The sequence below is a fragment of the Pelobates fuscus genome, chromosome 2 (assembly GCF_036172605.1).
Source record: "Pelobates fuscus isolate aPelFus1 chromosome 2, aPelFus1.pri, whole genome shotgun sequence".
In the NCBI taxonomy this organism is placed as follows: Eukaryota; Metazoa; Chordata; class Amphibia; order Anura; family Pelobatidae; genus Pelobates; species Pelobates fuscus.
Window position 1 is genome coordinate 426,762,848 of NC_086318.1, and position 13,586 is coordinate 426,776,433.

The 13,586-nt window shown below is 46.0% G+C and overlaps 1 protein-coding gene across 2 annotated transcripts in view; it reads left to right on the forward strand.

Moving 5' to 3' along the window:
* The first annotated feature begins 1,495 nt into the window (after window positions 1–1,495).
* Window positions 1,496–13,586, forward strand: part of TMEM63A (transmembrane protein 63A) — a 61,209-nt gene continuing 49,118 nt past the window's right edge. For both annotated transcript variants that reach the window (XM_063444063.1, XM_063444064.1), the window contains exon 1: window positions 1,496–1,588. The gene's annotated coding sequence lies outside the window, so the exon portion shown is untranslated. The remainder of the gene's footprint in view (window positions 1,589–13,586) is intronic.

Below are 13,586 nucleotides of genomic sequence, written 5' to 3' on the forward strand. Positions count from 1 at the left end.
TACACCCACAGAACACACACACACAGTATACAGCCACAGAGCACACACACAGTATACATACACAGTCAGAGCACACACACAGTATACACCCACAGAATACACCCACAGAACACACACACACACACACACACAGAGTATACACCCAAAGTGCACACACACAGTATACACCCACAGTGCACACACACAGTATACACCCACAGAACACACACACACACACAGTATACAGCCACAGAGCACACACACAGTATACATACACAGTCAGAGCACACACACAGTATACACCCACAGTGCACATACACAGTATACACCCACAGAACACACACACACACACACAGTATACAGCCACAGAGCACACACACAGTATACATACACAGTCAGAGCACACCCACAGAATACACCCACAGAACACACACACACAGTATACACCCAAAGTGCACACACACAGTATACACCCACAGTGCACACACACAGTATACACTCACAGAACACACACACACACACACACATACAGTATACAGCCACAGAGCACACACACAGTATACATACACAGTATACACCCACAGTGCACACACACAGTATACACCCACAGTGCACACACACAGTATACACCCACAGAACACACACACACACAGTATACAGCCACATAGCACACACACAGTATACATACACAGTCAGAGCACACACACAGTATACACCCACAGTGCACACACACAGTATACACCCACAGAACACACACACACAGTATACAGCCACAGAGCACACGCAGTATACATACACAGTCAGAGCACACACACAGTATACACCCACAGAACACACACACACAGTACACAGCCACAGTGCACACACAGTATAAACCCAGCCCAGTCTAGCACACACAGTATACACCCACAGAGCACACACATAGTATACACCCACAGAACACACACACACACAGTATACACCCACAGTGCACACACAGTATAAACCCAGCCCAGTTTAGCACACACAGTATACACCCACAGAGCACACACACAGTATACACCTACAGAACACACACACACACAGTATACAGCCACAGTGCACACACAGTATACACCCAGCCCAGTCTAGCACACACAGTAGTATACATCCACAGAACACACACACAGTATACACCCACAGAACACACACAGTATACAGCCACAGAACACACACACAGTATACACCCACAGAACACACACACACAGTATACACCCACAGAACACACACTCACAGTATACAGCCACAGTGCACACACAGTATAAACCCAGCCCAGTCTAGCACACATAGTATACATCCACAGAGCACACACACAGTATACACCCACAGAACACACACACAGTATACACCCACATAACACACACAGTATACAGCCACAGAACACACACACAGTATACACCCACAGTGCACACTCTCCATGTCTGTGAATGCAATGAGCTCAGCGCATGCGCAGTACAGTTACTGCCTTGAACTTTTAGGATCCGCCCATCCCCAGCCAGACTCCAGCAGCTGACACCCAGGGACCCTCTCACTGCTTCCTGGAGAATGCCGGGTTACTTTGTATCCAGCTCTGCTTCCTGCTGAATGTCGGGTAAGATTGTGTCCAGTGCTGGCTGAGCCCCTCTCACTGGCTGCTGCTGGGGGTAACACTGTATCCAGTGCTGGCTGAGATTGGCTGCTGCTGGGGAGACACTGTATCCAGTGCTGGCTGAGATTGGCTGCTGCTGGGAGTAACACTGTATCCAGTGCTGGCTGAGCCCCTCTCACTGACTGCTGCTGGGGGTAACACTTTGTCCAGTGCTGGCTGAGATTGGCTGCTGCTGGGGAGACACTGTATCCAGTGCTGGCTGAGCGCCTCTCACTGGATGCTGCTGGGGGTAACACTGTATCCAGTGCTGGCTGAGATTGGCTGCTGCTGGGGGTAACACTGTATCCAGTGCTGGCTGAGATTGGCTGCTGCTGGGAGTAACACTGTATCCAGTGCTGGCTGAGATTGGCTGCTGCTGGGGGTAACACTGTATCCAGTGCTGGCTGAGATTGGCTGCTGCTGGGGGTAACACTGTATCCAGTGCTGGCTGAGATTGGCTGCTGCTGGGGGTAACACTGTATCCAGTGCTGGCTGAGATTGGCTGCTGCTGGGGGTAACACTGTATCCAGTGCTGGCTGAGATTGGCTGCTGCTGGGAGTAACACTGTATCCAGTGCTGGCTGAGATTGGCTGCTGCTGGGGGTAACACTGTATCCAGTGCTGGCTGAGATTGGCTGCTGCTGGGGGTAACACTGTATCCAGTGCTGGCTGAGATTGGCTGCTGCTGGGGGTAACACTGTATCCAGTGCTGGCTGAGATTGGCTGCTGCTGGGGGTAACACTGTATCCAGTGCTGGCTGAGATTGGCTGCTGCTGGGGGTAACACTGTATCCAGTGCTGGCTGAGATTGGCTGCTGCTGGGGGTAACACTGTATCCAGTGCTGGCTGAGATTGGCTGCTGCTGGGGAGACACTGTATCCAGTGCTGGCTGAGCGCCTCTCACTGGCTGCTGCTGGGGAGACACTGTATCCAGTGCTGGCTGAGCGCCTCTCACTGGCTGCTGCTGGGGGTAACACTGTATCCAGTGCTGGCTGAGATTGGCTGCTGCTGGGGGTAACACTGTATCCAGTGCTGGCTGAGATTGGCTGCTGCTGGGGGTAACACTGTATCCAGTGCTGGCTGAGATTGGCTGCTGCTGGGGGTAACACTGTATCCAGTGCTGGCTGAGATTGGCTGCTGCTGGGGGTAACACTGTATCCAGTGCTGGCTGAGATTGGCTGCTGCTGGGGGTAACACTGTATCCAGTGCTGGCTGAGATTGGCTGCTGCTGGGGGTAACACTGTGTCCAGTGCTGGCTGAGCGCCTCTCACTGACTGCTGCTGGGGGAGACACTGTATCCAGTGCTGGCTGAGCCCCTCTCACTCACTCTGCTGCTGGGGGTAACACTGTATCCAGTGCTGGCTGAGATTGGCTGCTGCTGGGGGTAACACTGTGTCCAGTGCTGGCTGAGCCCCTCTCACTCACTCACTGCTGCTGGGGGTAACATTGTGTCCAGTGCTGGCGGAGCCCTATGCCCAGTGTAGGGCACTCCCTGCCATCACAAGGCCTGCTGGTAGGTACCATGGGCTGGAGTTAGCAGAGGGGGGAGGGGTGTGTTATTTAGGATTGTCACTTGTCCAACAGGTTTCTATAATGTCTTCAGTTTAACCTGTCTGTCACCAGCTGGTCGCCCACCCAGGCATGGGGATCTGGGTCTGGCTACATGGTGGGTGATCTGGATGGGACTTGCCTGTGTAATTAATGGGTCACTGGCCAGACTGGTATTATATGTTCTCTATACTATCAGAGTTTGAACACTGTGTTTACAATCTCTGATAAACACAATCAGCCCCTGACTTGCAGCATGTGACTCATCATATCAGCCCTTTATCAGAACCCTAAATATGACACCATCAGCATGCACTCTAAATATACCCTTTAAGAAGGAAAGCAGGGTGTGCGTGTTATTTGTATATTGTGTCTGTCACTATATAGAGTTACAGAATGTTATCTCTTGATCACAACTTTAGGGCACTTGATACAAGTCTGCTTTGTATTTAGCTGCAACGTTGCATTAGTTAATAGTAACTAACAGGGTAAAATATGTTAAAATATGAACAGGGTCACCAGGATCCTCCAAGTCAGCTACACTGTCCTAAAATGTAAAATTCACTTTGAATTCCTGACTGTTAAAGGCCTGTAGATTTGCCGAATGTTCCAAATACAATATGCTAAAAGAAATGACAGTGTATTCCCATAAGGTAAACCAAACTGTTGCCTTCAGTTGTAGTTTTATAAGGGTGGCTAGTAGGTACTTTTTGTGACCTATTTATATTGCAACCCCCTGTTTCACCCATACCCACCGCTTCCTTATACATACATAATATAGCGGCACTTTATATATAATTACTATAATTAATAAATTATAGTAATTATATAATCACTTTGATTATTTAAATAAAATGTACTTTATAGTTCTCAAATTTTTGTGTGATTTTAGCCTATTGCAGGCTTCCCCAAACTCCGGCCCTCCAGATGTTGCTGAACTGCAACTCCCATGATTCTTAGCCTATCTATTTCATTCATAGAATCATGGGAGTTGTAGTTAAGCAACATCTGGAGGGCCGGAGTTTGGGGAAGCCTGGCTTATTGTATTAGATTGCAAACTGTCTGATCAGGGTTCTCACTACTACCACTTTCTGTAAGTCAAACACGCTGTTGTTTAACGTATAAGTACGGCACTGTGGATCATGTTGGTGATTTTGAGTATTAGTAAATCCACAAGTGGGATATATACGTTTGATTGAACCATGGTCTCCAGCTCAAAATTGAGGGAGGCTCGGAGAACTGTATGCATAAAGGGGAGTTCAAACTTCGAGTTGCTCGTGTGCTCCCAGAGTTTCCTGCAAGGTTGACGTCTGTCGCCATCTCGCTTTGGACGCTGGCGACAGATGCCATTTTTGCATAGTAATGACTTTAGACGGTTTGAAACAGAGTTCTGGGCTGCCTAAGTCAGACTCATGTGGGCCAGGAAATTACTTCATATGTTTAGCATTTCAAGTACAAACACTGCACATGCAGACTCCTACCACCATGTAAAAGCAAAAGATGTCATGGTGTCTGGAGTAACCCTTCTTTTCTTTCTAATTGTTGTTGGACTGCAGAGGCTCATATTTTCCAGCAAATATTGATTGTATAACACTGAGTCTTCTCATAAAACAAGTATAATATTACAATCTGTGACACATTGTATATGCAGAATACACATTTTTACATATATACATTTTTATTTTTTACCAGGAAATCTGGAAGTTTTTTGCTTTTTTGTCTATTTTTTTACAGTCTTTTGATGCCAGTTTATTTTTGTATATATAATCCAAATAGGTCTTGGTGAGAGTTTTCGTTGCCTTAGCATTTTTATAGACATTATATCATGTGTGCATGTAAACTTCTCTGTGGTATGTATTTATTTATAAAATATTTTACCAGGATGTCCTGGGTCCACAAAACATGACATTGTTACAGTAGGGTACGATATATATATATATATATATATATATATAAAAATATATATATATATATCTCCAACCATGACAGGTGCATTCTGTGCTGAGGTATATTGCCATAGATCTCTTAAAAGATTTTAGATTGAATGAAGATTTGACTGTGTCCCTGAGGTTATTCCATAATTGCGGTGCTCTGTAGGAAAATTAGGATTGAGACCCTAAATATCGTGCTAGTACTGGATCGGAGGTTATAGGAGGTGGGAACAGCCGGGGAGAGCATTCTACTCAGATAGGGTGGGAGCTTCCCAGAAATGCTCTTATGCACAAGGCTGGATAAATGAAGAGTGCGTCAGGATTCCAGCAATAGCCAGTTTAGCGTGTTGCATCCCTGTTCGAGAACTATGTAGGGTAAACACAACATGGAATCATTGTGGCAGAGAAAGTTAGGTATTCAGGAACAAGAGGTAATGAGGAAAATGGGGTAAAATGACACGATGTAATGAGAAATTCAATGTATCCAGAAGAAAATATTGAACTTGGGGAACAATCACTGTGGTTCACTTTACAAACATCCTGTGGCAGGTAAAATGCGTTTCAGGAAGCAGCTCTGTCTGGTGTCTCTTCCCTTATTATTTAGCACAGGGCTGCCCAAAAGGTAGATCCCCAGATGTTGTAGAACTACAATTCCCTTGATGCTTTGCATGCCTTTAGAATGACAAAGCATCATGGAAGCTGTAGTTTTAAAACATCTGGGAGATCTACCATTGATATAGCCAGTCCTGGGAGCTGGAGTGGAGCAGCAATCAGGAGCCCTGCATTTTGCCGTGTCTATGTGTAGTTCAAGTTTACTTAGTGAGTGATTCCCTATAGGATATTGTCAGGGCATTTCATCCTATTGCTATTAAGATCCAGTTTCCTGAATGGTGCATTACTGGTTCACTGACTGTGACCATAACTCCCTCTCGTTAGTAATGGGGCAGTTGTCCTGTCAGGAAGATCATTTGATCTCCCACCTGCATACCTCCCAAAACCCCCTATTTAGGGGGGACAGTCCCTATTTTAAACCCAAAGCCTTCTTAAAGGGATTCTCCAGTGCCAGGAAAACAAACCTGTTTTCCTGGCACTAGAGAATCCTGGAGTGCCCCCTCCCTCGCGCCCCCATCCCATGTTGCTGAAGGGGTTAAAACACCCTCAGACACTCACCTGAATCCATGTCCCTCGGCGCTGGGTCACACTCCGCCCACGCTCCTCTGCTGACGTCCGCCAGCAGGGGGGACCTAATGCGCAATGCTTTCCTATGGGGATTCCGGTGATGCTGGAGGTCCTCATGCAGAGTGTGAGGACGTCCTGCGTCAGTCGTTTAAGAACCCGGAAGTCCCTCTAGTGGCTGTCTGATAGAGTTTATAAAAATTTTAATAATTACACTTGCAGGGTTAAGGGTGATGGGGGTTGGCATCCAGACTACTCCAATGGGCAGAAGTGGTCTGGGTGCCTATAGTGTCCCTTTAATGTCCCTCTTTTCTAGGAACTCCATTTTGGGATTGTCTCAGTAACCCAATAAAAGTTCTGGCCACGACTGTGGTGAAATCCTATAGGTTGGTTAGTGTAACAAGCTAATTTCAAATTAAAGGTATGGGGTAATGGGCTCCATCAAACCGTTTGGAACCCTGGGGATCATGTATGAAAAGTGATATGTCTGAAATATCGTCCAAAAGTGGGATGGTCACCAAGGAAACCAGTAGTCCTGTTGAATTGGTAACCCCGCCCCTTTTCCATGTACCGCTTTTTAGAACAAAACACTTTTTAAGCATTACCTCCTCATCTCATATAATTTGCCAGTAGAATAACAGTTACACAGATATACATGTTCTTTGTATGTATTTTACTGTAGTTGTCATTCAAGTGGAGATATCACTCAGAACCAAAGTTTTAACACTCAGTTTACGGCAGGGGTGTTTAACTCATGCCTAACTGTGGTTGTTGGCCTACAACTTGCATAACCAATGACCGTCAAATGATTTAATGGGTGAATCTGTGTGCAATCAATCTACAGCTGGAAGACTTAAGTTTGATCCTCCTGGCTCAGAGAAATGTACAACACAGCCTACATTTTGGCTTACAAAGCCAACACAAGGGGCGATAAACCCATTTTATAAAAATGTAATGTGCTTTGGTGATCAGGAGAATCCTCTAGTTTAAAAAAATCTGACAAGAAGTGATCAGTTTCACTCATCGCACCCCAGATGAATGGATACTTCAAGCGCCTTAACCTCTACAGGTTATTGTAGTGGTTTTAGTGTTGGCATGCTAAGGTTAGGCTGTCATGCTTTAGAGACTGTGTCATGGCTTGGGTCCAACATTGATAGAGAGATCCAATATAAAGCGTGTGAGAGCGACTTTTATATTGTTTTCTTATCTCTGTGATGTGTAAAATCCTGGAGCAATGCCTTAAGATCTTTCCATGAATCCTAGTCATTCCGTGTGTTTATTTCTGCTGTGTTGCTCTTTAAGATTTTTCCAAGTAAACCAAACTATTGAAGAAATGGGAAAAAAAAAAATTAAACATTGATATTTGACCCCTCTTGTAACAGTAATGAGGTTTGCTCATACCAAAATAATGTTATTGTGACGAACTGCCTTTCGTCACTGGTTTTTTTTGTGACCAACTGCCTTTTTCCCCTGGCTGTTGGAGGAGCCTGATTGCCAGCCTCCTGCCTCATGACTATGGCCCTTTAAGAACAGTCTGGGGACACATTGAAACTTTTGGGAACAATGCCACTTTAAGACTGTGTCCCCTGTTCCCCTGATATACTTTGTTTGTGCCCTTTTCCCACTTGGTTCAGTAAATGGGGCTTACTGAACCGAGTACCACACAGACGGACCACCCAAAAGTGTAAGCGTGTGGCTAATTTACCTCCCAGGCTGTGAGGTTGCTATAGTTAAATTGCCGACTGCTGGGTGGCCGCCGTTCGTACAAACGAACACGTGGCGGCGGCCATCTTTATTCAGTCGAACGCAGTCAGCGGTGTGTGCCCCTTGTCAGGATCGGGACAGGGATCCAACACGCAGAGTACAAAGAGTGGAAAGGTACGTATACCGGGCCTTAGAATGGCCGGACTAACGTACCGAGAGTAATAGAGAATAGTCAGAGACAAGCCGAGGTCGAGGGAACGGGAAGACAGATAAGCGAGAGACAAGCCGGGTCAAGGGAGAACAGAGAAGCAGGGTAGTACAACAAGCCGAGTCAAAACCAAATAGAGTAAACTAGAATACCAGAGCACTGAGTGACTAGACAAGCTAGAACCACGACAGGGCAATGAGCTGAAGAGAGAAGTAAGCTTAAATACCCTGGCTCTGGATGGTAATCACGCCTCTGACAAGTACCGATTGGATATCGGACACTTGAGTGACAGGTCGCTCGTGATAGCGTCATGACGTCACGTATTGAGCGTCCCGCTAGAAAAGGACGTGGATTCCTCGCGGCCGGTGTTTAAGTGACTGGATGAACCGCGAGGAACGAAGGAAACAACTCGCCTGGACGGGCAAACCACCAAATCTCTACCTCCCTTAGAGGTAGAGGCCTCAGGTACCCTGACAGTACCCCCCCTCTCAGATACGCCCACCGGGCGGAAGGAACCGGGGCGAGATGGGAAGCGGAGGTGAAATGCTCTGCGAAGGCGAGACGCATGAACGTCCTCCTGAGGTACCCAACTCCTCTCCTCAGGACCATATCCCCTCCAGTTGACCAAATATTGCAATTTTCCCCTTGAAATTCTGGAATCAATGATGGAGCTGACCTCGTACTCCTCCCGACCCTCCACCTGAACAGGACGAGGGGAGGAAACCTTAGAGGAGAATTTGTTGCAAATAAGAGGTTTCAACAAGGAGACATGAAAAGAGTTAGGAATGCGTAAGGCAGGTGGCAGAGCAAGGCGATACGCAACCGGGTTGATACGAGTGAGAATCCTGTAAGGACCTATGTAGCGAGGAGCAAACTTCATAGATGGGACTTTTAGGCGAATATTCTTAGTACTCAACCATACCCTATCCCCAGGAACAAAAACAGGAGCCGCTCTTCTATGCTTGTCAGCGTGTTTCTTGAACAACGAAGAACTATGTAATAGAATTTGCCGAGTCTGATCCCATAATCTCTTCAGGTTGGCGACATGATCATCAACCGACGGTATCCCCTGAGAAGAGAAAACCGAAGGAAAAATCGAAGGATGAAAGCCATAGTTCATGAAGAAAGGGCTAGAGCGAGTTGAATCACAAACAAGGTTATTGTGTGCGAACTCTGCCCAAGGAATCAGACCGACCCAATCGTCCTGGTGTTCGGAAACAAAGCAACGTAGATACTGTTCGATCTTTTGATTAGTACGTTCAGCAGCTCCGTTAGACTGAGGGTGATAGGCAGAGGAGAAGTTCAATTTGATACCCATTTGAGAACAAAAGGATCTCCAGAAACGTGAGACAAATTGAGAACCTCTATCAGAAACAATCTCCGAAGGAATCCCATGTAGGCGAAAAACCTCTCTCGCAAAAATCTCCGCCAATTCAGGAGAAGTCGGAAGTTTAGGTAATGGTACGAAATGAGCCATCTTAGTAAATCTATCCACCACCGTGAGAATAACAGTTTGTCTCTTGGAAGCAGGTAAATCAACGATAAAGTCTATGGACAAACAGGACCAAGGTTTCTCAGGAACGTCCAAGGGGTGTAACAGGCCACATGGGGAAGCATGAGGTAGTTTAGTCTTGGCACAAGTCTCACAAGCTGCGACGAACTCCTCAATATCTTTTCGAAGTGAAGGCCACCAGAAATCCTTGGATATCAGAGAGTATGTCTTGCGAATACCAGGATGACCAGCTATCTTACTTTCGTGAAAACATTGTAAGAGCTCCAGTTGAAGTTCAGGAGGAACAAAGTTTCTTCCCTCAGGAGTGTTTCCGGGAGCTAGATGTTGTGACTTCAAGATCTGGTCAAGTAGCGGAGAATGAATCTTAAGACTGGTATTAGCAATAATATTGCATTTGGGTACAATGGAGGACACAAGTGGTTCAACTGAAGCAGAAGGCTCAAATTGGCGAGATAGCGCATCGGCTTTAGAATTCTTTGAGCCAGGTCTGTAAGTCAGAACGTAATTGAAATGGGTAAGAAACAATGACCAACGAGCCTGCCTGGAGGACAAACGCTTGGCCTCTCCGATATAAGACAAATTTTTGTGGTCTGTTAGAATGGTAACAGGATGTAAAGTACCTTCCAATAAATGTCTCCACTCTTTCAAAGCTTTGATAACCGCTAGTAATTCTCTGTCACCAATGTCATATCTGCTCTCAGTACCGGACAATTTTTTAGAGAAAAATCCACATGGATGTAATGGTTTATCAACACCCAACCTTTGAGATAGGACAGCACCTAAACCAGTCTCTGATGCGTCTACCTCAAGCAGAAAAGGCAGGGAAGTGTCGGGGTGAACTAAAATTGGAGCGGAAGCGAAAAGCTCCTTGAGAGTTTTGAACGCAAGAAGAGCTTCAGTAGTCCAATTCTTAGTATCAGCCCCCTGTTTGGTCATATTAGTGATAGGTGCGATAATTGAAGAATAGCCCTTAATAAAGCGCCTATAATAATTGGAAAAACCAATAAATCTCTGTACGGCTTTAAGACCTTTGGGTAAAGGCCACTCTAGAATGGACTGGAGTTTATCCGGATCCATCTTAAATCCCTCCCCAGAGATCACATAGCCGAGAAAGGTTACCTGGGTTTGATCAAAGCTACATTTCTCCAACTTGCAGTACAAACCATGCTGAAGAAGCTTGTGCAAAACCCTCCTGACTTGCTTGTGATGAGTCTCAATCTCACTAGAATGTATAAGTATATCATCTAGGTATACAATGACGCACTCCTGCTGAAATTCCCTAAGAACCTCATTTATCAGATCTTGGAATACCGCTGGTGCATTGCATAACCCAAAAGGCATAACCGTATATTCATAGTGACCATAGCGAGTATTGAATGCCGTCATCCACTCATGTCCCTGCTGGATTCTCACCAAGTTATATGCCCCTCTGAGGTCTAACTTGGTGAAAATTGTAGAGCCCTTCAAACGATCGAAGAGTTCGGTGATCAAGGGAATCGGGTAGGCATTTTTGATGGTTATCTTATTCAAGCCTCGATAATCAATACAAGGTCTCAAAGAACCATCTTTCTTTTTAACAAAAAAAAATCCAGCCCCGGCAGGGGAGGAGGACCTCCTGATGAATCCCTTGTCTAAATTCTCGTGAATATACTCCTCTAGAACTGAGTTCTCTTTCGTAGATAATGGGTATACATGACCTCTGGGAGGCATGGTACCAGGGAGTAGGTTAATTTTGCAATCAAAGGACCTGTGTGGGGGTAAGGTATCGGCTTTCTTTTTGTCAAATACTGCCTTTAAATCTAGATACTGAGGCGGAATTTGTGTCTCAGTAGGATTGTCAGAGGTAGTCGATGTGTTAGTTAATCCGAGAGGTAAGACCTTCCGCAAGCATTTTTCTTGACAATTCTCTCCCCACGAAACTATCTCCCCTGACTCCCAATTAATAATAGGGTTGTGTCTCCTCAACCAGGAGTACCCCAAGACTATGGGAATAGACGGAGAAGAAATGAGCATTAAGGATATATCCTCTTTATGTAGGATGCCAACAGTTAAGTTAATCGGTATGGTCTCATGGAAAATAACAGGCTCAAGTAACGGTCTACCATCGATGGCCTCAACAGCCAGTGGTGTCTCTTTTAACTGGGATGGGATAGCATGCTTGGCAACAAAACCCTGATCTATAAAGCTCTCAGCAGCTCCAGAATCGATTAGTGCCATAGTCTTTACTACTCCCTTCTCCCACCTCAAAGAAACGGGTAACAGAAGCCTGAACTCTTTGTAGTTGTGAATAGAGGACAAAGTAGAAACACCCAAGGCCTGTCCTCTAGAGAAACTTAGGTGCGAGCGTTTCCCGAACGATTAGGACAATTTAGGCGTAAATGTCCTCTGACTCCACAATACATACATAAACCCTCCCTTCTTCTGTACTGTCTCTCTCTCTCTGTGAGATGAGTACTGCCTATCTGCATAGGTTCAGAAATACGTAAGTCCTCGAACTCAGAATTTTGAAAGGTAGGCGCTAGTTTAAAGGAGGGTCTACGGGTCCTATCTCGAGTGTTCTGCCTCTCTCTTATGCGTTCATCAATACGAGATATAAAAGAAATTAAATCCTCCAAATTCTCAGGGAGTTCTCTAGTAGCGACCTCGTCAAGAATTACATCTGATAACCCATTCAGAAACACATCTATATAAGCCTGTTCGTTCCACTTAACTTCTGCCGCCAAGGACCTGAACTCTAGTGCATAGTCCACAAGTGTTCGATTGTCCTGTCTAAGGCGCAACAGTAATCTAGCTGCATTGACCTTTCTACCAGGAGGGTCAAAAGTTCTTCTAAACGCAGCTACAAAGGCATTATAATTATAGACTAGTGGATTATCATTCTCCCATAAAGGATTGGCCCATCTCAGAGCTTTCTCAATGAGTAAAGTAATAACAAATCCAACCTTCGCTCTATCTGTAGGATAAGAGCGGGGTTGTAATTCGAAATGGATGCTAATCTGGTTCAGAAAACCACGGCACTTCTCCGGTGACCCGCCATAACGTACTGGTGGGGTAATACGGGAAGAAGCACCTACAGTGGCTACCTCTAGACCTGAGACTGCAGGAGAAATAGAAGGAGTACGTGTCTCCTCAGGTGGGTTACTAGCACGAGACAAAAGTGCCTGTAGTGCTAGAGCCATCTGATCCATCCTATGCTCCATGGCGTCAAACCTGGGATCAGAAGAACCAAGCTGACTGTTTGTACCTGCAGGATCCATTGGCCCTGTCGTAATGTCAGGATCGGGACAGGGATCCAACACGCAGAGTACAAAGAGTGGAAAGGTACGTATACCGGGCCTTAGAATGGCCGGACTAACGTACCGAGAGTAATAGAGAATAGTCAGAGACAAGCCGAGGTCGAGGGAACGGGAAGACAGATAAGCGAGAGACAAGCCGGGTCAAGGGAGAACAGAGAAGCAGGGTAGTACAACAAGCCGAGTCAAAACCAAATAGAGTAAACTAGAATACCAGAGCACTGAGTGACTAGACAAGCTAGAACCACGACAGGGCAATGAGCTGAAGAGAGAAGTAAGCTTAAATACCCTGGCTCTGGATGGTAATCACGCCTCTGACAAGTACCGATTGGATATCGGACACTTGAGTGACAGGTCGCTCGTGATAGCGTCATGACGTCACGTATTGAGCGTCCCGCTAGAAAAGGACGTGGATTCCTCGCGGCCGGTGTTTAAGTGACTGGATGAACCGCGAGGAACGAAGGAAACAACTCGCCTGGACGGGCAAACCACCAAATCTCTACCTCCCTTAGAGGTAGAGGCCTCAGGTACCCTGACACCCCTGAATCTATGGAACTGAAATCGGCTACACGTTTGAACAAACACCGCTGA